This window comes from Pteropus medius, unplaced genomic scaffold, assembly GCF_902729225.1.
Source record: "Pteropus medius unplaced genomic scaffold, Ma_sr-lr_union100, whole genome shotgun sequence".
NCBI classification, from domain to species: domain Eukaryota; kingdom Metazoa; phylum Chordata; class Mammalia; order Chiroptera; family Pteropodidae; genus Pteropus; species Pteropus medius.
Window position 1 is genome coordinate 36,109,977 of NW_024349800.1, and position 24,114 is coordinate 36,134,090.

Sequence of the window (24,114 nt, forward strand, 5' to 3'; positions counted from 1 at the left end):
CCTCACCTTTAGCCCCTCATTAGCTTCTTCCTCAGTGGCTGGCCCTGCCCCTCCACTGGGCATAGATGTGGCTGTGTCTTACTCTTGAATTATTCTCAATAATATTTGCTGGATGATTGATTATTCGTCTATTGAGGAACTGAATGATAAACTAGCCCCAAGAGGTTTGATCTTGTCTTTAATCATTTCTGGCCTGAGGAGTACCCAGAATGTCTGGAGTGCTAGCTTTCATGGAAAGGATGATGGAGAGGTACATTGAATGCTTTAGGACTGTCGGCCTGATATCCTTGGAAAAACCCATTACGTTCTCTGAATATCAGTTGATGATACTCACTTGAGGGATGCTGTGAGGATTAAGTGAGCTTTAACACATATATAGTGCTTAGGCACAAAAATCACGTAAATACTACCCAAAATACACATGTGAATGAAGTCTGGCTTCTTAAGTTTTTTTGTTTGTTTGGGTATTTTAGTTTTTTGTTTATGTATTTATTTTTTGCTGTGTGCACATGTGTTTACAAAAAAAGAAAAATTATCTTCTGTTAGAATCCAGCCTGCAGGGCCGGGGCTGGGCGCAGGCTGGATGTATTGGGGCATACAAAAACCTTTCTTGATGTGTCACAGGCATTCTGTCTCAATCTACTGACAACAGAAGTTGTCCCCTCAGCAGCAAGTCAACACAACCAGCATGCCAATATGTCCCCAAGGGTTTCTGTTGATTCCACCTCTTCCTGTGAAGAAACCAAAACGAGGTCCTTGTATTAGCATTAGAGAAAATCACCTCGGAAGAGAAGCAAAGCAACTTGGCCAGCTTGAAGCTGGTGTTTAGTCCCAGATGATGTTCTCATTCCCTTGCACAGGGGCTGCCTTGGCTGTAGGGAAGGGCCATTCTCTCAGTGGGGCCAGTGGTGACCAGTGACATTCAACTGAAAGCTGTCTGATCAGCTTGGGATCAGAAGAGAAAGGATCTGGCTGGCACTAGGGTTACTTGGTTGAGTTTGGCTTCATTAACCAAATTAGCTAACCAGCTCTGAGTGAGTGAAAGCCACAATGCTCATGAAAATTAACTCATACCATTATTACACAGACCCCCTTAATTGAATTTAGCAAGTGATTAATATACCAAGGGGGCAAGAAGATATCATTGCCTTTGCTTTTGTATAGCTCTTTGTTCTTTAAAAGTAATTTTTAAATGGTCTAGCAATGATTGCTACTCTGTCTCTATGACGCAAAGAGCATAAATATTACTATTGGCATTTTAAGGACAGATAACACAGGAGAGACTAAGAGACATACGCGAGATCACACACAACTTATTGAGGGATCCAGAGTGCCTATCTTTTAGCTCATTGTTTGGTTTTGTTTGGTTTTCGTTTGTCACTGCTACAGACTATTCTCCACACAGCAGCCAGAGTCATCTTTTAAATCTCAAATGAGATCTTGTCACTCCTTTGTTTACGCTGTCCAATGGCTTTCCATTAGAGACAGAATACAATCCAGGTCCCTTACCTGGTGCAGCTATTGCTTCTTCTCCAGGCTCCTTTTCTGCTCACCTCTCATGCACAGATCTGGAGAGGCTATGGGTAAATGATGGAGGCAGTTCTCTGAAGGAAGGGTTATGAAGAGATAAGGGATGCTAGGAGCATGTCCCTAAACCTGAACACAATGATTAGAAAGATGCATAGCTGGCACAGGCCAGGCCCTTCCTGGTTTCCAAATCCCCCAGCACTTCGTTCCTCCTCCTCTTCCGTAAATGGCCCCAACTCCTCCAACAGCTGACTTTACTCATTCTGCAGAACATACTTAAGTTCTACCACTGAAGCTTCCACAGCTACTGTTATAATTTCCTCTCTTTTTCTTTTCTTTTTCTTTTCTGATAAAGATTTCTGAAGCCAGTAAGACCTGGGTCTAAATTCCAGCTAGACCACTAACCACTTGGGTAGCCTTGGATAATTCACTTTCCTCATTGAGTCTTGTAAATATATCTAGGAGAAGTAGCTACATTTTATTTATTTGGAAAATTCCTCAAGAATGAATATGATAGGTATAGGATTAATATCCTTAAACTTTAAAGAGTTTGTCTAAAATAATAAGGATTACACAAAGACAAAACCAGTAAGTAAGTAGCGGTCATAAATAGATAATTTCAAAAAATGAACTGCAAGTAGCTAATAAACATTTTGAAACATGTTTAATATCATTAATAATAAAGTAAAAATCAAAGAAACAAAGTATATTTTGCTAATGAAAACTACTATAGTTTTACCCTATAATTATCAGTATTTCAAGAGGATGGTAAGATGGACAGTCTCTGGTTATTAAGAATGCTTTTTGGAACACAATTTGGCAATACACACCAACACTTTGACAACATTTGAATACTTTGACCTACTAATTTCACTTCTAGGAATCTGTTTGAACGAAATAATCAGAGATGAGATCAAAGATTAATATTCACAGATGCTCAGATGTTCATAAAAGTTATTAGTAGGAAATTTTCGGAAACAAAATCTAAATGGGCCACGAGTAAAAGAACATTTGCACTTCTATGGTACATTCTTGAAGTGGAATTGCTATTAAAAATAATATTTTCAAAGAAAATTAATAACAATGATTATAATACAATGCTTGCTGATAGGCAGGATATAGCATTGTATATACTGTGTAGTGACAATTTTATGCAGCTATATTTATTTACACTTATATGTGTATATATCATTGGAAAAAAGACTAGAAATAAACTCCAGATTATTAATAACAGTAATTTGAAAGGTTATAGAAGATGTTATTTTCTTTTTTAATATGTTCTAAATTTTTCACAATAAACTACTGCTACTTTTTAAATAAAAAAAATAAAGCTATTATTTAAAATCACAATTATACTGTTTGACCCACTAATTCCACTTCTTTTAAGCTATCCTAATAAAAAAATCAGAAATTCGGAGAAAGATTTTGATACAAAGGTGTTATCAAACCATTATTAATAATTTTAAAAGATAGAAATCAGATGTCCAGCAGTTGGGAAACAGTTAAGAAACTGGTTGTATATCTACATAATGGGGCACTGTGAAGGCACTACAGGTGATTTTAAAAAAACATTTTTAATTACATGAAAATATTTTTAACACAAAAGTCAATTTTTTAAAAAAGTAATAAGTTGTATATATGATATGATATCACACATGTTTAAAATGAATATTAAAAACTGGAATATACATATATATAAACGCTAATAATATCTTTGTTGTGAGCTTATCTATGATTTTTCTTCCTTGCACTTTTATGTTATTTTATTATATTTGTCTGTAATGAACACTAATTACTTTAGGACCAGAAAAAGAAAAAACAAACAAACAAACAAACAAAAACCAGGAAAAACAACAATGGAGCAAGGGTGTGAGAGGAAATAAACTTCTGTATCGGGGAATGCAGCTAATGACAATTATCTCACGAGATTGTTGGAAAGATTAGATGAGGTTAACAGATGTGAATGTGACTAGCACAGTGCCTGCCTCATAACAGATGTTCAATAAAAAGTTCATCCCTCCCTCTCCCTCTTCCCCACCCCCATCTTTCCGGTTCTGAACCCTGCGCGCCATTGGCAGTCTGTCCCACTCTCCTGCAATTAGGTAACTTTTGTCTCCCCAGTGGGTCTAATAGCCCAAGGGGATTGAATTTGCTCCTTCCCACAGCTCTTCCTTTCTGGCGAGGGGCTGTCGGGAGCTTCGGGCTGCCTTGCTGACCAAGGACTGAGGAACGGAGGTGGCACCTGCTTCCCTCCACCAAGACAACCCACGCACAAGTTTCTTCTCAGGAATTTTGTCTAGCGGGGTAAGGTTTGCATGGCATGAAAGAATTAGAGATGAATTTCCTCATTAGTGGATAGTTCCTTTTTCCTCTTCCTACCCACAAGTCTAGAATCAGCAGAACACCCAGTGAAGGAGGCAGGGAAAACAGGGTCTAACTGAATGAACCCAGGACAGAAGTTTCTGAAGATGACTCTAACACTGGCAGGAGAGGATAGGAACTGAGAGTGGGTGGAGACCAGACACTGAGCCAGGAGACAATCCAGGCCATCCCTCCAAGCGCGAAGACGGGGACACGGGTCAGAACTGTGGAAGCGAGAATGAGAAGAAAGGGACAGAGACTTTTGAAGGAAGACCGGGCTGGAGTCGGGGGCTGCGTGGTGGTGGGCCGGCCAGCCCACTGCACTCTTTGTAAGTGCTGCTGCCCCAGGAGCACTCGGAGTCCCTGGGAGAGGGAGAGGAAGCACATTTCTGACCAGGGTTTCCAGGAGTTGTGTGGTCAGCCACAGACTGGCACTCAGGGCAGGGGTGGAGCCAGGGAGAGGAGCGGCCTCTCCTATTCTCTCTGACAACAATGCCCTTTGAGCCAGTCATTTTCTGTGGTTAAAATGAAGGCCCCTCTCCCTACCAGTCCCTCACCCACAGGAAATCCGCGTCCCGGGAGTCCACAGCTGTGAATACAGTCTGCTAAATAGCCAAGGGCAGACAAGCAGCTGCCTGACTCAGGCTCACAGGGCCCTCTCAGGAGACCCAAGCAGCCAAACACTGGGCACTCAGTCAGTCGACATGCCTTTACTGAGCACCTACTCTGTGCCAGGAAGGTGCTTAGATGCTAGGGATACAGAGGTGAGAGAGGCAGAGCCATAGCCCACCAAGGCCTTAGACAAATCTACACATAAATGCAATGTGGCCAGACACCTGCCAGTCAAGATCTGCGCCAGGCATCATAAAGGCAGAGGTTGGGGCTGGAACATTCAGGGGATAGTGAAAAAACACTTTATGGAAGAGGCGATGTTGAACAGAATCTTGAAGGAAGAGTAAGGGCTTGTCAGGTAGACATAGGTAGGAGGTAAGCATTTGGCATTCTAGGGGATGCCATGTGCCAAGGCTTGGAGCGGCATGGTACTCCTGGGGAACCACAACTCATAGGTCAAGCTGCAGGAGAAAGTGGTGGAAAATAGGCCTGGAGAGAGAAACAAAGTCCAGGTAATGGGGATACCTGTGGCCAACCCAAGGTGTACAAATTATCCTGCAGATCACGGGGAGCCATTGGAGCACAGGCGTGGATACTCACCGTTGGCTCTGCTTCAGGAGCTGAGCTCTGGGAGTCCAGATGAGGCACAAGTGGCTGAGAAAGAAAACCATATCTTTATAACTTACTTCCGCTCCACTCAGGGCTTCGCACGGTTTGTTTCCTCTGCCTAGAATGCTCTTTCTCCAGATAGCCCCAACTCCACTATTGATTTCCCCACCCTACTCTACTCTTTCTTTCCATAGTACTTATCATCTACTGTATAATGTACTTATTTATTATGTCTACTATTCATTGTCTCTGCTAGAATGGGCGCTCCAGAAAGCAAAGATCTTTATCTATTTTGCTCCCTGGATGTTTCCACAGCACCTAGAACAGTGCCTGATCTATGCAGCTGTTCAATAACTTTGTGGAACGAGTGGATGAGAGAATGAATGAACTAATGAAGGCAGAAACTGTCATCGCAATTCCAGTACCCAACACAGAGCTTGGCAGTCATGATTAGGGGGATGAAGGAAGGAAGGAAGGAGGGAAGGGACCAAGAAAAGTGAGGGCACCGGATTTCCACTGAGAACAACTACAGGTGTGGTTTGGACTGCAGCATGGCGCTGCCCCTCCCACTTTGCCCAGTGGGGTACTTGGCAGGGCATGGGGTGAACGTGCCACTCGGAAAATCCAGTGCTTCCTCAGCAGGACCGCCCTGCCAGGCTGCCCAGCCGTGAGTCCCGGAAATGCCTCCCCTCAATGCTGGCTGGGCTCGGGCACAATAGCTCACAGGAAGGCAGCAGGGTCACGGAAGCCTGGGCGGAGTTTCTAGGAAGTGGCCTCGCCTGCCTGGTCTCCTTCTGCCCAGAGATGAAGGAATGTGGGATTGACCCGGCTACCCGCTCCTCTGCACAACAGCTCGCTCCTGGACTCCAGAAAGCCCCTAAAATGAGCCCCAAGCACCAAAAATATCATGGGGTCCTGGTTCCCATGATGTTTTATTCTAATATTAATAATATTAGAATATTATTTACTTTATTTATTTTTAGATAAACAGAAAGCTACACAAACTAACAGGAATGTAAGAATAGGATTGGGGGCATGACTACAAGGGTACTCAGCCTATCTGAAATGTTTGTCTTACAAAATAAAATGATTAGAAGCAAAGGTGAAAAAAAACTTAGCTTAAAGTTTAAGGGGTAAAAATGCTGGTTATGTTATTCTTTTCACTATTCTGTAACTTTAAAATATCTTAAGATTTAAAATAAAATAAAGTAAACGTAAAGAAGAGTGATCCCATTCATATTTTCCTTTTCTGTGATGACTGTGGGAAGTCTGCTGAATCAATGGAAGTCCTGGGTTCCTGCCTTGGTGCTTCTGTTTAACCAGTTGGGAGACCAAGGCATCATGACAGCTTTGTGGGCAGAAGAGATTTGTGGGGGTCTAAAGTGTGGGTATGGTTGTGGGTAGGGGGCAAAGGCAGTATCTAAGGGTCTTTCTACATAAAGGCCCCGATAGCTACCTGCTTTTCAACCACATAAAGGCCAGGCCTACTTCCTTGGCTTCCCGAATATTTTATTTTCTGTCTCTGAGCGAGACCTACATGAATGGAAGGGTAGATGAGATGGGTAAAGGGAAAGCAACACATGAGAGGCGGTCTCTGGCAGGAGGGGTGGAGCCAATATTATCTGTTGGTAACTCCCTGCAATTTGAATGGGGATTTATGAGGATGCTCATGGACCCATAAGACACAGTGAAACTCAGCGCCCCTAAATAGCACCCTCTGGGTCCCAGGAGAACACATGTAAAATTTTGCAGATTCCTGTTTATCTACAGTCTAATGAAAATATAAACCATAGAAGGTTTTTACATGCGTTTGTGAGAGACAGTGGAGAAAGCTTTATTTTTTTATGTTCTGCGCATCTCATAGGATCCCATAAGGTTGATATAGACTCAGCCCCATCTCTGGAACCTCAATGACTCTCTGGCAGTGCCTTGTTCAGTTGTGGCTGCTATTACAAAAAAAACAGAGTGGTTGACTTAAACAACATATGGTCATTTCTCATAGTTTTAGAGGCTGGGAAGTTCAAGATGAAGGTGCCGGCCACTTCAGTTCTTGGTAAGGGCCTACTTCCCGTCTTGCAGCCAACCACCTTCTCACTTCATGGTGGAGAGAGGAAGCTCTGGTGTCTCTTCCTCTTCTTATAAGGGCATGGACCTATCATGACCTCATCTAAACCTAATAACCTCCCACAGGCCTCGTCTGCTAATATCATCACATTGGAAGTTAGGGCTTCAACATATGGATTTTGAAGGACATAAACATTCAGTCCTTAACAGGTGGAAGTGTCTTGGAAGCCAGCCTTCATGGGTGACATAAATACCCTCTCTGACTGATGCATAGCAGTCTCCCTTTGAACTTCCCTAGTGGCGAGAGCTCACTATCTCCACCCACTGAACACGGTTCTGCTCTCTGAGGTATACTAAATTTGTCTGGCCCTTATCTGCAAGGTATCCCTTCACAAATTTTAGGCTGAGTCTTCCTTTCTCTAGGTTAAATGCCCTAGCTCCTCTCATAGGTCTCTTACTCTCTGACTGAACAGTTCTGTGTGACGTGAATGATGTTCCCAAGAGTAACTCAAAATCTCCAAATATCTTGAAATATTTCTGAAACATCAGAGGAAGATTGGTTAGGTTTTCTTGACAGAGCTTTACTTTACAGATTAATAAATGCTCCATCCACTAGCCATGGAAACGATGGCTTGGAGTTAACTGAACTATAAAATCAGCCAGAGCTATTTGCTTTCTGTTCAGCTAGGTTATAGAGTAGGTTGAAGATAGAGTGACCTCCTAGAATTGGCACTTAGAAATTTCAGGACTTCTTTCCAGGAATATTTGTCCAATTATTGCTTCATGAAAGTTGTCAATTGTCAGTAGAAGGGCAATGGAAGACTAAGGAGTCCTCTACAGTTAATTCAGAAAATAGACAGTGTAGCCTGACCTAAAATCCTGAAAATACATGTTTTATTTAGGTTCCAGTAGCCCTCCATATGCCCCCATTTCAGGGGTTAGGGACAAAGTCAGTTACAGCAAGTGTTTGCTGTGAAGAGGAGGTATTAGCCAGGACTCTCTATCGCCAGAGAGAGTTGCCTGGGGTGGGTGCTCTAATTACAAAGTAAGAATAGATGCTGGGGGCTTCTGACTTTTTCCTGAGACACCTTCGTCATCCTTCCTGCCTCACTCAGAATCTAGTTCAGTCCCCTGGAGGCTCTTTCCTATCTCCACCCTGACCCTTTCCCAGAGATTTTCTTCGGAAATTTCCTTCAATAGGCTATGGGTCCAATGAGTGAGCCATTTTTAATCTGGGTTGCCTGCTGACTCATTATGACTCTGGGTAATGACACAACACTCTGCAGCTCCTGGGCCTCAGCAAGGCATCTGTACATGTCAGGAGGCTCCAGGGAAGGGAACTACAGGAAACGAACTTACGAGACCCAAACAGCTACTTGATATCATGGGTGCCAGGCCCTGGGCACCTAGCTTACCATATGCCTCTGGGGCACGAGTCAGTTCTTACAGATGCCTCTGTGCCTGTTTGGGGCTTGAGGAGGTCAATATATAATCCGTGTTTTTCTCACCCAAGTTCTGAAATACAGAATCAACAGATAGAGGTAAAAATGTCAGCTTTGTTCCTGACTGGGCTCTGCTCTACTCCCAAACTCTTCCCTCGGTTAATGCGGTTCCCCTCTGTGGGAGAGGTAAATATGTGGAGCAAGCAGCTGGGAGGGTACAGGGAAGTCCCTCCTCATAGAAACCACAAAGTCGGGAAGAAGCCAGCTCCTATCCAGTAATTTATTTCTGAGGAAAGAAGGTTGAGATGTGGGGTAAAGAATTTGGTTAGAAATTGGCTGGGGAAGTTGGAAAGGAATCACTGCGGGAGGACAGATAGTCTCTTTGGTGGGGCGGAGGGTGGAGGGGATATGGGTGGAAGCACCCGATTTGGTTCTGCAATACTGCGTGAGCATCTGCTTGTGGCAGGTACTGTGCTCAGGTCTAGGCATACAAGAAGTGCAAGGTAGAGCCTCCTACATTTCCAACTACAGTCACGTCATACTGTGCTCTCTGGAACTGAGGTGTGACTGCAGAAAGAGAGAAGGGAATAAGGTTTCTGCAGGGGGGGCAGGGCTTTCTAATGAAGGAGAGCAGATATAGGGTAGTCCTAATGAGAGGAAAAGCATAGAAGCATAAGATGAACCTTAAATGACACCCTGTCCAGAGGTGGGGGACTATGCTAATTAAATCACCTCTTAAAATCCCAAACTGTAACTGTAGGGGTGTTTATGTTTAGAACGATAATCCCTCAGGGAGAGAAACAACAATCCCACGGGAGTCCTAAATCAGCCAGCCAGCTCCTTTATCCTGCACCTCTGCACCGCCAAAGGCTGCACCTGCTTCAATATGCACTTTTACTGGCTAAAATAATCTCCCCTCAAGTGCCCTTGCAGAAGCTTTGGGGGCCTCAGGTCAGCCTCTGAGGAGCCAAGATTGTCTTCCCAACCCCACTGTAAAACTGTTCCCTTTGAAACCAAATGGCAGGTCAGGTTTGGAGAAGTTTCTTAACTTATTAGTGTTCCCCTCGTTTAGAATTGTCTGTACTTTGATCAACAAATGCTTTCCTTCCAAAGAGGAGCCTTTTTTGGTGAACTTTCTTAGTCACAACAGTCTCACCACCCTGAAAGTGTCACTGACAAGATCTCCCCGTCCCTGATGAACTGCTCTAGGCTACAGCCACCACCACCATAACCCAAGCAAACCAAGGTGTTGGCTTCTATCCCCAGAACACGATCATGCCAGCTCTGCAAAGCCATTACTCTTTCCACACTCACAGGCCAATTACCATCCACCCTGGCTTAATAAGATGTTAATGCCAAACAATAACAAAAGATTAACTGAGGTAAATAGAGAAGCCTGAGCTTGGACACTCCATGTGTCGAATTGATTTGACTCATTTGGGGCCAGGGCTGGGTACTGGGAGGCCACAAGATTGGTGGAGGGAGTTGTGCCTGCCAAGGACAACTTCTGAGGGGAGGTGTGCCAGGGAGAAAAGGTTAGGGTTTGTCAAAGAGCCCAGGGGCACCGGTAGCTTTCATCTGCTAAGGGATTTATCTGGTGAAGTAAGTCTGAATCTAGACATGAGGACATTCCAGCCACAGGCCATCTGTGTGGGTCAGGGCCAGAAGTTTGACCTCTCTAGGTCTCAGTTTCCTCATCTGGTCTCGAGGCAGAAAGATACCTCTGGAGAATGTCATGCAAATGAAATATGACCAAACGGCCACACTGTAAACTCATAGCAGAGAGTAATGGAAGCTAATCTTTCCTTGCATCTTCTACAGTACTTATCAGAGTATTCAGCTCTTAGAAGCCACTCAGCCAAATAAATATTTGTAGAACAAATGAATGAATCTGTTTCCTCCCAGAAATCCCCCATCCCAAGAGGGAAGCAAGCTTGGGGTGAGTCACAAATATTCCAATTGTTGTATCCAAGACCCTCTATTTCCATATTGTCCTTAGTTCTAGGAATTTGCTGAGAAACATCAGCCCAGTAAGGCTTTGCTTTATAAAGGAACAATGCTCCTGAAAAGTTGGGTGTAAATCAGATTTTTGTGAAACAATTTAGTATTTTAAATGCACAATGGGAACTGGCTATTTTAAGAAAACTATGAATTTGTGTAGAAAGCGAGTAATTTGTTAAATTAGTGAAAAGTAAAACCCAGCTAAATCACAGAAATTAGGCACACACACACACACACACACAGATACATACTCACTGCCCGCTTCCATATCTTTCTTTATCTGTTGCTAAAATTACATAAGATTACGCAAAAAGAAAAAGAAGAGAAAACACAGTAGTGTTATTGCCCTTAAAAATGCAGATAAGTGATCAGGAGTCTTCTAATCTTCCAGAATTGCAGCCTGATTCCCAGTAGGGGCAGAGGGGAAAACAGGCTAGGGCATCACTGATCATCAGGCGCCTCATTAGCTTCTGGGAAGCCAGTGAGTCACACAGAGGCCCCTGTGGGCAGCCCACATGTGCTCCTTGTCAATGACCATGAGTCTTGTTTCACAAGGAGCCGAGTGGGACCCTCACAGCCATCTGGACAGACCCAGCCTGAGTGTGGGAATGGAATAGGAAATGAATAGACATGGGGGGAACCAACAGAGCTCTCTAAACACCCAAATTCCCATGTTGGACTTTGAGGCCTCACCTGCACAGGCATTCAGTGGAGCAATGTGTATGGGGGTGGGGGTGGAAATGGAGTTCTCTCCAGCCCCCAAATTTCTTCCTCCAGGGGTGAGGGAAGTGTTGGGGGGCTAGATGAAGGCAGAGGGCTGTTTTAGTGTTCCCTAAGAAGTCAGTGCTCTCCCTGCAGTAGGATTATAATTTCCCACCTATTTTAAGTCATGCTGGGCTATACAACACGCTTTAGACAATGAAATGTGAGTAGAACTGACCTGGGTTATTTCCAGCAAAGGCTGCAAGAGCCACCACCTACAGTCACCACAGTGTTTCCAATAGAGGCTGTGGCATCATCCTGGATCCTAGAACAACCGTGACCCAGAGAAGAACCACAGCCAACCTGAGCCAGAAATAAACCTCTGATGTTTTAATTACTGAGATTTGGGGGTTATTACTACAATATAACCTTGCCTATAGAGATGGGCATAAACCCTGTAGGAAGATCCCACAGAACCAAGAAACACACATAACTTGAGCCGTCCCCTCAGGGAGTGAAGGAGGAAGAGGGAGGGTGGGCATGCATCTCCCAGGTTACCCCTGAGCCTTGAGTAACCAGGCCTCAGTGATCTGAGGGAAGGCTTATCTTGTCTCTGAGAGATTAAGATAACTTTCAATGAAACCTTGTTAATAGTTCCCCCAAGTCAACAGAATTTTCCTTTCTCCACTCCAACCTTTCCCCTCTCCCATGGATCCCTATCTGTGGATTAAGCATGAACCAACCTCCCTAGCTCTGTCTCAAAGAACAAGCTGTGTTCCAGACCCAGATCACACAAAGCATTGATGGGAAGGAAAATCTAACCTGCAATAGATACATAAAAGTGAGATAGGGCAGAATCAAACATAAACTCTGCCATGCTTGTTTTGTTTTGTATTATGGTAAAATACACATAACATAAAATCAAGCATCTTAACCGTTTTTAAGTGTACAGTTCAATGGCATTAAGAACATTCATATTTTTTTTTTTTTGCAACCATCACCACCATCCACCTCCAGAATTCTTTTCATCTGCGCAACTCAACCTCTCTACCCATTAAACAATAACTCCCCATTCCCTGTCTCCCCAGTCCCCAGCACTCACCAGTCTACTTTCTGTCTCGTGAGTTTGAGTATTCTAGGTCTCTGCAGTAATTTTTGCTCAAGCTGAAGGACAGTGGTCTCCAAATCTTTTCAACCAGGAACTCCCATCAGTTAAATAAGTTTGCATACACATCACCAATGAATCTATAGTTATTAATTTATACGTTAATACACATAATTGCTATACTAATATGTGTATATGAAAATAGAGAGAGAGCAGTAAAGCTTTTCTTTTTTAACTTTTTATTTTGAAAAAAATTTTAGACTTAGAGAAAAGTTGCAAAAATAGTAGAGTTCCCATACATACTTCTCCCAGTTTCTTCTAATATTAATATCTTATATAATCATGGAACGATTATCAAAACTAAGATAGTTACCTGGGTACAATACCATTAACCGAACTACAGACTTTACTTGTATTTTGCCCAATTTTTCCACTAACATACACTTTCTGTTCTGGGATCTAGTTCAGAATCCCACATCCTTTAGTTTTTCTGTTGCCTTTGTCTCCTGAATCTGTCATAGTTGGTCTTTCCTTGTCTTTCATGACAGTGACATTTTGCAGAATTTTCTCCAGTTTGGATTTGTGTGAGGTTTAGGTTGTGGTTTTACATTTTTGGCAAGAATATCACAGATCCGACATGCTCCTGTCAGTGTATTTTCAGCAAGGTCCCCAGAAAGTCTAAGTGTCTTACTACTGGTGATGTCTATTGTGATCATTTAGTTAAGGTGGTGTCTGCTGGGTTTCCCTCCCTGTCAAGCTACAAATTTTCTCTTTATAAATGATAACTATCTCAGGAAAGTTACTTTGAGACTATGCAAGTATCCACTTTCTCCTCGAAACTTCTGTCCACTAATTTTAGCATCTGTGTGGGTCTTGCCTGACAATTATCACTGTGGTGTTTTAATGGTGATTTTTCTATTTCCTTCATTCCTTCTACATTTATTAGTTGGAATTCTTCCGAAAGGGGGAACTATTCTTTCACTTTCAATTATTTATTTATTCAATTATTTCTCTACATGAGTATGAATTCATAGATAATGATGTGGTTGTAATTAAGTGTTATTATTTACTATTATTATTTATTTTATTTCTCAAATTGTTCTAGCTTTGGCTGTTAGGGCCTCCTTCAGGTTGGCACCTGTGCCCTTTTTTTTTTTTTTTTTTTAGGCGGGTTGACTAAAAAACTCTTGGTTGACCTCACAGATAGCAAGGATCTTGTCAGCTTACAATCCCTTATTTTTTTACCTTTTTACACCTACAGCACCTGGTCTTCCTAGGTGGTCTCTCATCCAAGTACTAACCAGGCCCGACCCTGCTCAGCTTCCAAGTTCAGACAGGATCGGGCTTGTTCAGAGTGGCATGGCTGTAGACTGCCTGTACCTTTTTATTATGCTTCCCAACTGTTTCAAAGCATTTCTTTACTGTCTGGCTCCACAGGATGCTTCAGGCTCACCTTGTATTTTTCCTGCCCCTGGCCTGGAATCAACCACTTCTCCAAAGAGTCCTGGTTCCTTTTATTGGAGAATGGTATTTATTTCTATCTTTATTTTTATCTTTATTTCTGTATCTATCTATCTGTATAGATATTTAAAAAACTGTAAGTGTCCATCGACAAATAAATAGATAAACAAAATGTAGTATATATACATAGTGGATTATTATAAGGCCTTAAAAAGCAATGAAATTCTGACATATGCTACAACATGGATGAACCTAGAAAGTGTTATGCTAAGTGAAATAAGCAAGACACAGAAGGACAAATATTATATGATTCTACTTACATGAGGTACCTAGAACAGGCTTATCCATAGAGCCAGAAAGTAGAATAGAGGGTAACAGGGACTGGAGGAAGGGGAGAATGGGGAATTATTATTTCATGGTTACAAGGTTCCTGTTTGGGATAAAGAAAAAGTTCTGGAAATGGTTAGTGGTTACGGTGGCACGACATTGTGAATGTACCTCAGATCACTGCATTCTACACTTAAAAATGGTTAAAATGGTAAACATCATGTAATGTATGTTGTACCACAAAAACAAAGAAACATGAGTTTGATTCCAATCCAATACCACAGAGTTCATTCTGGCCTCCCCCTTTCTTCTTTTGTAACTTCTTTCTCCAACAGTGAGAAACCCGGCTCCCCTTATCTAGAATATATTATTTATTTTTTTGACACAAGTATATCTATTTTTGGAATAGTTCATGCATACTCATGTGAGAAACAAACAAAAAATCTCCATTATTTGTGTACAGTTTATTTTTTCTTTAGCCTTACAATACTGTTTTCTAAAATTATATAAGTTAGTGCTTTTTTTCTCCATCTTTTCAGTTTGGTGATGTTATTCATTTGTAATATGGTTAAATTCATTTGTTACAATTCATATTCTATTTGAGTTTACCCACATCTGGTTGTTTTTTTCTTAATTTGCATACTGTAAAATTCACTTCTTATAATGTTCGGTTTTATGGGTTTTGAAAAATGCATAGAGCAGTGTATCCACCATCGCAAACACTGATACAGAACAGTCTCATCACCTCCACATTCCCCTGTGTTGACTCTGTCATCAACTCCTGCCAATCTCTGGCAGCCACTCATATGCCTTTCCAGAATGTCATATAAACAGAATCATACCAAATAGAGCCTCTTAGTTCTGGCTTCTTTCACTTACAAAATACGTTTAAGATTCATGGATGTTGTTGTTTGAATCAATGCTTCATTTCTCTTTATAGCTGAGTAGTATTCTATCCATTTTGTAGATGTACCATATTTCATTTGTTCATTTACTAGATGAAGGACATTTGGGTTTGTTTCCAGTTTGGGACAATTATGAATAAAGCTGCTATAGGCAGGCATTCACACACAGGTTTTTGTGTGAACACAAGTTTTTGTTTCTCTTGAGTAAATTACCTAGGAATAGAGTTGCTGGATCATATAGTAAGTGCATATTTATCTGAGACTGTTAAACTGTTTTTGAAAGTGGCTGTATCATTTGCAGTTCTACCAGAAATATATGAGAATTCCAATTGCTCCAAATCCTTACCAGCACTTCCTAAATATCAGGATTATGGATATTTATGTTTTGTTTTTATTCTAATGTGTGTGTGGTAATATCTCATTAGGTTTTTAATTTTCATGTCCCTGATGGCTGATGTTGAAATCTTTTATTTATTCAGTCTTTCCGATAAAAAAGAAATACAAGTAAGTGTTCCAGTATTTTCTAGCTTTACCTTAGTAGTAATAAACTATTGGTACTTTGGAGGCCACTGTTCTCGGAGGGGAAGAAGGAGGGCTCAGCTTGGGCTGAGGTAGTCCAGGAAAGGTGGGCAGTGAGTGTGGGGGGGTGATGGTGTTAAACTGGCCCTCTCGCAGGGAAGAAGATCTGGCCAGTCCACTGCCTGCTGAATTCGTTTCTGGGGTCCATACTCAAAGTTCTTTAAGTGAACAAGAAGACAGCAATAAGCCCAAAGTACAGAATCTTGTCTTTACCAATTCCCTGCCTGATTCTCACAATAAACTGCCATCTATAAGGTACGTGTACATCTCACACTCACGATTTCCTTTAATCTTCATAACTGCCCTTTGAAGTAGCCACTGAGATTGCTACGGCTTTACAAATGAGGAAACTGGCTTGGAGGAGTTAAGTGACTTGGCCAAGATCACCCAGTTATAAGCAGCAGAACCCGAACTCACGTCTAGATCAGCTCATTCTCGATCTCAGGCTTTTGCCATTATCTGTACATGACGGAAGGGGGCCATTGTTTTCACAGCTCAATCCTGGTTTTATTTTTAAAGATAGATATATTCACATAGTCTATAAATATTTACTGAGTCTCTACTCTGGGTAGGCAAGCCACTTCTAGGTTAGGTGGGTGGGTCACACATAATTAAGACATAGTTTTTGCCCTGATGGACCTACCCAAACACAACTAACAAATTCGATGACTCTTAAATTCATGTCTTTGCCCCGTGCCACTTCCTCAAATTGCACTTTCAATCCAGCTGCCTACCTGACATCTCAAACTCAAAATGTCCAAAGTCACATTCCTGCTCTTCCCCAGCGCCCTCGTCCCCAGTTTTCTTGTCTTCTCCCTTCTAGTTACTCAGTCCTAAAGCCTTGGAGTTATTCTTGATTTCATTCTTTCTTTTATACCCACATTCAATTTATCAGCAAGACCTGTGAGCTAAAGTAAAGCATTGGAACATATCCGGAAGCTGAGCATGTCTCACAGGCAAAACACAAGCGCTTTGGTCCAAACTGCTGACATCTCTCCTCGTGTCCTCTGCAGTCTCTCCTGAACCCAAGTGAACCTGTTAAAATGGAGTCAGATCATGGGACCGCCCCACTAAAAAATAAAAGCCGGTGTTCTTACAATGGCCTCTGAGGACCTGTATGACGTTCTTTGTGGCCCCTCTGATCTCATCTCCCACTAACTCCCCCATCCCATTCCCGTCCACTCCAGCCAACCTGGCCACCACTGTCCCTGTGGATACTCTCTTGCTGTAGTGGCTTTGCACTTGCAATTACCTTTGCCCAGACTATTCTTTCTCCAGATCAACACATGGCTCACTTTCGACCTCCTCAGGGCTTTCTCAAACCTGTCCTCAGTCAGACTCCCTGACCTTCCCCTGCCCTTGCCCTCCACACATGTACATTCCCTAGTCTCAGTTTCCACTTCGTGTTTTTCCATAGTACCTATCGCCATCTGACATATGTTATAAATATAGAAAGTTTTGTTTCTTTATTTATGTACTTATCACTTCCCATTAGACTGTAAGTCCTATGAGGCATCCGTTTTTATCTGTTTTGTTCAAGATGTATCCTGGCCCCTAGAACAGTGCCTGGCACACAACCAGTCCTTGATAAACAAACACACGTTGAATAAAGGAAATAACTAATTTAAGAAGAAAAGATTTGTGCCACAGGTAAGGAGCAAAATAGTCACTTTAGGATTGCCTAAGAGACATAATCACCTTGGAGGAAGTGAGACAGAGGAGGGGAACTATAATTATTGGAGGAGAAAAAGACTTATTTTGTAATTCTGCATGCATGCCTACACATTTCTCAACTCTTTGCTTGTTTTGAGCATTTAAGATTAAGATTCACAAGTAACAACTTAAAAGTAAAATAGCTCTTATCACAAGTGTGCGCTTACACACATGCAAAAGAATGGTTCTTAAAAAAGCTGATTTCAAACAATCCCTATCTAATACCCTTATCTCCCCTCTCTGCTGCTCCAGGAAGTTGCCCTGTGCCCTGGGGGCTGGGCTAGGAGTGACTTCTTGAGGGCCCTAAGCCCCTGTGCTTCCCCCAACCCCACATTGCTCATTTTCTCATCAGTTTCTCACCTCTTCTCTTGTCACTAGAGGGCTTTGAGGGCTTGGTGTCTTTTTTTCCTGTCCACATCTTTCCCACACCAAAGAAATTTAAAACAAACCCGAAGAGGGAAAGTAGGCAGCTTTAAGATGAAGCTTTTTTCCATTCCACCCAGTGAATCCAAGAGCAGTGGCTTTAGAAGGCTCCTCCCATCAGGCCTCAGTTGAGGTATGGGGTTTCTCAACCCTGCCTGACTACAGAACATTATCAACTCATTTTACACTGCCCAGCTGGCTCAGGTCACCTAGTGTGAGAGAGGGAGGTTGCTCAAACCATAGGCTCTCCCACACAACAGAGTGGTAGGCCTCTCTCTCCTTCGGCCCCAAAGCCAGACCCTCTCTATCTTCTGCAACATCCTGCTTTGCAGAACTTGGCTGCTGGTTCTTGTCTTGCCTCCTTCCTTCCCCAGCTCCCAGGCAGGGTCCACCCATATCCATGAATCACTCATTTATTCAATCAACAAAGAGGTATTCTCCTCCTACTTGATACGAGGTACAGGGCAGAGTCGTGGGCTAGAGAGACGGGTAAAGCTCATTCCTGAGGCTGAGGTTCAAGTGTCTATGCATCATGCGTGTATGTTTTAGGGTTAGAATCTTCAAGGAAAGCTATTCTCAAAAGCTTCAGGAACTCCTGGATGAGGTGGGGGAAAGTTTGGAGTAAGGAGAGATAATGGTAAAAACAAACAAAAAATGGACCGGATGAGCTTGGAGTAGAAAAGATGTCTCTAGGGGAAAAAAAATTACAATATATTTCCCAAATAGTAAATCAATAGCATTTCAGTATTTCTTAATATGTTTAAAACTCTTCCTATATACTATCCTATTTTCTTATCACAATATCCCTATGAACTAGGTAAGGTAAGGACAATTATCTCCAATTGATCAATGAAGCATCTGAGGGCTCAGATGAGTTAACTACCTCACCCAACCTTGTAGAGTGAGTCAGGGGTAAAGCTGAGACCAAAATTGGGATTTTCTTTCTCCTTCACCATTGTCAAGGACATTGTCCTATTTTGATGATGTTATATGAGGCATGTATACATGTCTCCTAATTAGGTTCATTTTAGCCAATTAAGTGTCATAATCTTCTATGAGGACATGAGGTGTTACTCTTGCCCCAGTCTTCTTTGATCAGTGATTGGTTGGCTAAGACAATGGGCACCATGGTGATGGGTTGGCCACCAATAGCCCACAGGCTTCTGAGAAAAACATTTTGTTTAGAGTAGTCATTCTGGATGTTGGTGAGGTTGCAATTCCTAAAATGTTAGTCGGATGTTGCTGTCAAGGCTGTGTACCCTAACAAACACCTTTCTCTGGAAATAACATAAAAGAAGAAGACTTTTGCTCTCCTAGAAGTTCCTCATGTTAGTGAGAATGGGGCCCTATAGAAGCCCCCAGTCTGAAGGAGGTGACTCAGTTCCCTTCTCAGCGAGCCATCTGTCTTGCAGGAGTATCATGTTCATGCTGTTAGGTGCTGTCTGGTTTGGTTGGCTGTGCTGGCATCTCAACTTCTCTGTAGGTTTCTAAGGGCTTCTGGCCCAGAACTCTCTCCTTTCCCATATAGAGCTCGGTGTGCTAATTCTCCATCATCAAGGCTTCTTTGGTCAATGCCAATGAGTGTGAGAGCCTAGGCACACATCCTTGGAGTGGCGGAACCTTTAAACTGAAAAAGACAGCTCGGCAGCACCAATTGCTGTCCTGTTCGAAAATGTGGGCTTAGTGTGACCAGACTGATAGTTTTCTAAAAGAAACTGGAAATTAGATTTTTAAGTGAAATTCCTCAATGTTTAAATACTGGCTCAAAGTTTTTTTTAAACACTGTAAAGTTCACATAGTACATTTCTATGGGCGAGAGTCAATTATTTTTTCTCTTTATTTTTTCCAACTTTATTACACTGAAAAATTTCAAATCCAGGGAAGTTGAAAGAAGAGTAAGATGAATATCCGCATTCAAACTTCATCCAGAGCCACCTGTTGTTAGCATTTTACCACATTTGCTTTGTTTCTCTTTCTTTCTCTATACACTTTCTTTTTTACTAAATGTTTGAGAGTAAGTTGCAAACATATGATCCTTCACCCCTAAGTACTTCAGCATGTCTCTCCTAAGAACAGGATATATTCCTACATGACCATGATATGATCCTTACATTCAAGAAACTAAACATGATATAATATTAACTAATGTATGGTCCCTATTCAATTCCCCCGGTTGTCATAACAATTTCCTTTGTGACTCTTTTTAAATCCAGGATCTAACCTAGACTCACATCTTCAGTGTCCTTTAATCTTCAACAGGTCCCCCGCCTTCTTTGTCCTTCATGACACTGACAGTTTAGAAGAGCCGCAGGCCGATTATTTGGAGACTGTCTCTGGATTTGTTTGATTATGTATCCTCATGAGTAGAAGGTCGGACATTTTTTGGCAAGAATACCACATGGATGATGCTGTGTCCTCAGCGCATCAGATCATGAGGCTCATGATGTCAGTTTGTCCCATTATCGGTGACGTCAAGCTTGACCCTGCAGCTAAGGTGGTTTCCACCCGGTTTCTCTATTGCGAAGTTATCCCTTTCCCTTTGTAACTAATAAGTCTTCTGTGGAGTGATATTTTGAGACTGTCACCTTTGGTTGATTTAGTACCTTAGCAGGTGTTTTGAGAACACAAAAGAAGACGAGGGGACGGCGGGTAACCCGGTGCCTGGGTTCCCAGATAGAAATCTGAGGCCGGCTGCACTGGAACCCCCCAGGGGCCTCTCAAAGCTGCTGGCCTGTGGGACTAAGGGCTGCCTGCAACCATCAGAAGTGAGGACTGTATTTTTCAGAAAAAGCAGAGCATGGTTAGTCTAAAACACACATGCAAACTAGTGTATACGTAAGTTCGAGTGCAGAGACACAGGGAAGGTCCCAGCTACTTCCCCCCATTGGGCCTTGGTTTCTTCATCTATAGATTGTTAGTAAATTATTGCCAAAAGTCCATTTCAGCTGTAATGGTTTAATTTTTTAAATTATCGAGCATCTATTATGTGCCTCAGGTTTCCCAGCACTGCATCTCATTTAAGCTGCCAGGAACTCAGTTTTTACATCTGAGGAGTATGAGGCTAAAAAAAGACTAAGTAACGTCACAAGACTCGTAGGTAGGTCGGTGAATCAGGCCTTGACTCATGGTATTCCTGAGTACAAGAATAGTGTGCTTCAGTCTATAAGAAAGCAGATTAGTGGCTATAGGGGTCGGGTTGCGGGGAATAGGGAGTGACCGTATAATGGGTACAGGATTTCTTTTTGGGATGAGGAAAGTGTTCTGGAATTAGATAGTGGTGATGATTGCACAACATCGTACATGTACTAAAAGCCACTGAATTTCACATTTTAGAAAGGTTAAAATGATGAGTTTTATGTTGTGTGAATTTTGCCTCAAGAATTTTTAAAAAGCAAGAAACAAAATGTGTGTCTTTCTCTATACCACACTGGCTTTCTGGTGAAAGAGTAAACTAAAAATCAGAAATGCGAGCAGATCTGCAGAAGGCTAGTCTCATTATTCTTCATTAAAATGAAAACTTGGAAATAACCTAAATATCCAAGAATAGGAAATTAGTTAAGTAAAATTGTAAGATAGCCAATGAGGGAATGTTATGGAGCCATTCCAAATTATGTTTTAAAAAAACTTTTGATGACATAGAAATTGCTCATGATATAATGTTAAAGGAAATAAGACAGGATACAACACTATATATAATTATGTACAGTGAATGTGCGTGTGTTTAAAAGAGGTCTATGTGGAAACATGCCAAACTCTTAATATAAGCTATCTCTGGGTTGTGAGATTATGGATGATTTGTTTATTTCTCTATATTTTTTGCATATTCTGAGTTTTCTCTAGTAAGTATGTTACTTTTATAATAAAAAAAGTACAGTAAAAGTTATTAAAACAAATTTAGCAAAGTTTTCCCTGTGCTTTCTCTGGCTCTGGGCATAGTTCCCAGGACCTCTCCTCTCCCCGCAGCCTGCCCAGATAAATAACAAGCAGATAAATATTTCAAAAGGTCCTGATCTCAGATGCTGCCCAATTCCAGCAACAAGTTAAAGGGACACTGCGCTGTTCACAGGCCCAGAGCTGGTGAGGACCCTAAAATGTCCATTTTTATGGTTGGAAACCCTAGAGGACCTCTCAAGAATCCAGATGGACCTTAAGGGAGGAAGCCATTCACCAGAGGGACAGGAGAGAGAGGGGCATGGATACGGAAGGCCCCATGGCTCCTCACGTTTAGGGCGAGGGATGTCCTGTCCAAAGGCTAACTAACACATGGCTATTACCAGTCATCGACAGCTCAGTGTGACTGAGAATGGGTTGATAACAAGAGAGGGAAGTCAAGCAAGAATAATGACAAAGTCCAAGTTAAATTTCTTTAGCTCCCTTGGACACTGACACTGAGCAGTGACTTTTATAAATATATGACATTAGCGAGAATTGAGGCCATTTTAGGGATAGGGCTTCTCAGCCCTAGCTGCACACAGAAACATCTGGAAGCTTTAAAATGAACCAGGGCCCAGCGCCACTCCCCAGAAATTCTGATATGATTAGTCTCAGGTAGGGCCCCAACATCAGTATTTTCTTAACCCCCCTAAGATTCCAGGAAGAGAAGAGAAGTCCCGGATTTATGTATCTTATTCCAACAGTTCTTTGTGGTTAAAAATAAAGTAATTTAAAAAGTGCTGGTATGGATGGACCGAGAGGGTATTATGCTAAGTGAAATAAGTCAGAGAAAGACAAATACTGTATGATCTCACTTATATGCGGAATATAAAAAATCAAAACAGAAACAGATTCATAGATACAGAGAATAAACTGATGGTTGCCAGAGGTGAGGGGGTTGGAGCGGGCAGGTGAAAATGGTGAAGGGGAATTAGAGGTACAAACTTCCAGTTATAAAATAAATAAGTCGTAGGGATGTAATGTACAGCATAGGGAATATAGTCAATACTATCATAATAACTTTGTTCAGTAATAGATGGTTACTAGAATTATGGTGATCACATGGTAAGGCACATAAACACCAAATCACTATATTGTACACATGAAACTAATATAGTATTGTATGTCAATTATACTTTAATAAAAAAGAGTACTGCTAATAAAAGCATTCATAATCACTTGACATTGAGAGATCTCCTCTTTTTCTGAGGGATAATTTAGGATGGAAAAGAAAAGAAAACCTTATCTTACACTTGGGCATAATCAAGATTCATAGCCTTGGACTCAATCATTCTACTGTGAGGAAGAGAGCCAAAGAAAATGATCAGAGATGCAAAGAAAGACATTTCAAAAGATGTTATTTATAACATCAAAATTTTTTATGCAGTATTATTATCTGTTGTTTTTGTTTCCCTGAAACTTGGTATTAGTTGAAGTTGGTCAAGAAAAGAAGCAGGTAAGTAATTTTAAGCACAATACCGAATTTCCAGACTTGGCACAAGGATGATTGTATACTTCTCTATGAGTTAGGTCCTCTGTTTGCAACTAGAGGAGACGTGTTTAGGTTTTTCAAAAAGCCTAACGGGAAACAACCTCGAATGTGCTAAATAGCCAAGTTTCAGGATACCCGAACCATCAATTGGAAAATATTTGATTGTTTAGGATACAACACAGCTGTAGTGACCTGGTTATTTAGCCATTCCCTTAGCAACAGATGCTGAAGCTTTTTCTGTCAGACTCCATTTTTACAATGACTGGGCCACTCTCTGTCTTCTGGCTGTATTGACTTTCTGAGCCTTTCCAGGGCAGACTCCCAGAAAAGAATATAAATGATTCTAACCATTTTCTAAATTATCAATTCAACAAATATTTATTAAACATGTACTATGTACCAGGCTCTTTTCTAAGCACCAAAGATATATGATTAGCAAAATACACAAAGTCCCTGTGATCATGGTGTTTATATTTTAGTGGAGAAAGATTAAAAAAAAAATTACACACACACATCAAATGTCAGATGATGCTGCATACAGAGAAGAATAAAGCATCATAAAGGAAGAGAGCGTGAGAGGAGGTGCTGTGTTTCAGAGACCCTTAAGGGTGGACTTTTCTGACAAGGTGAACATTAAAGTTAGATCTGAAGACAGCAAGGGAGTGAACCAAAGAGACAGTTGCGGACGAGCTTTTCCAGGCAGTTGGGAAGGCAGAGAAGTGTGCTTGCTGTATCGGAGGAAGAGCAAAGAGGTCACTGTGGCTGGAGCAAGGCGAGGGAGAGAAGGAGAGGCTGAGAGATGAGGTTGGAGACTCTGTCACCAACCTTGTGGGCCATTGTGGGGGCTTTGACCTCCTT

The 24,114-nt window shown here is 41.8% G+C and overlaps 1 pseudogene; it reads right to left on the minus strand.

Annotated features, from left to right (window-relative positions):
• Positions 1-13,675: 13,675 nt before the first annotated feature.
• LOC120622408 (uncharacterized) lies at positions 13,676-13,794 on the minus strand (annotated as a pseudogene).
• Positions 13,795-24,114: the final 10,320 nt, after the last annotated feature.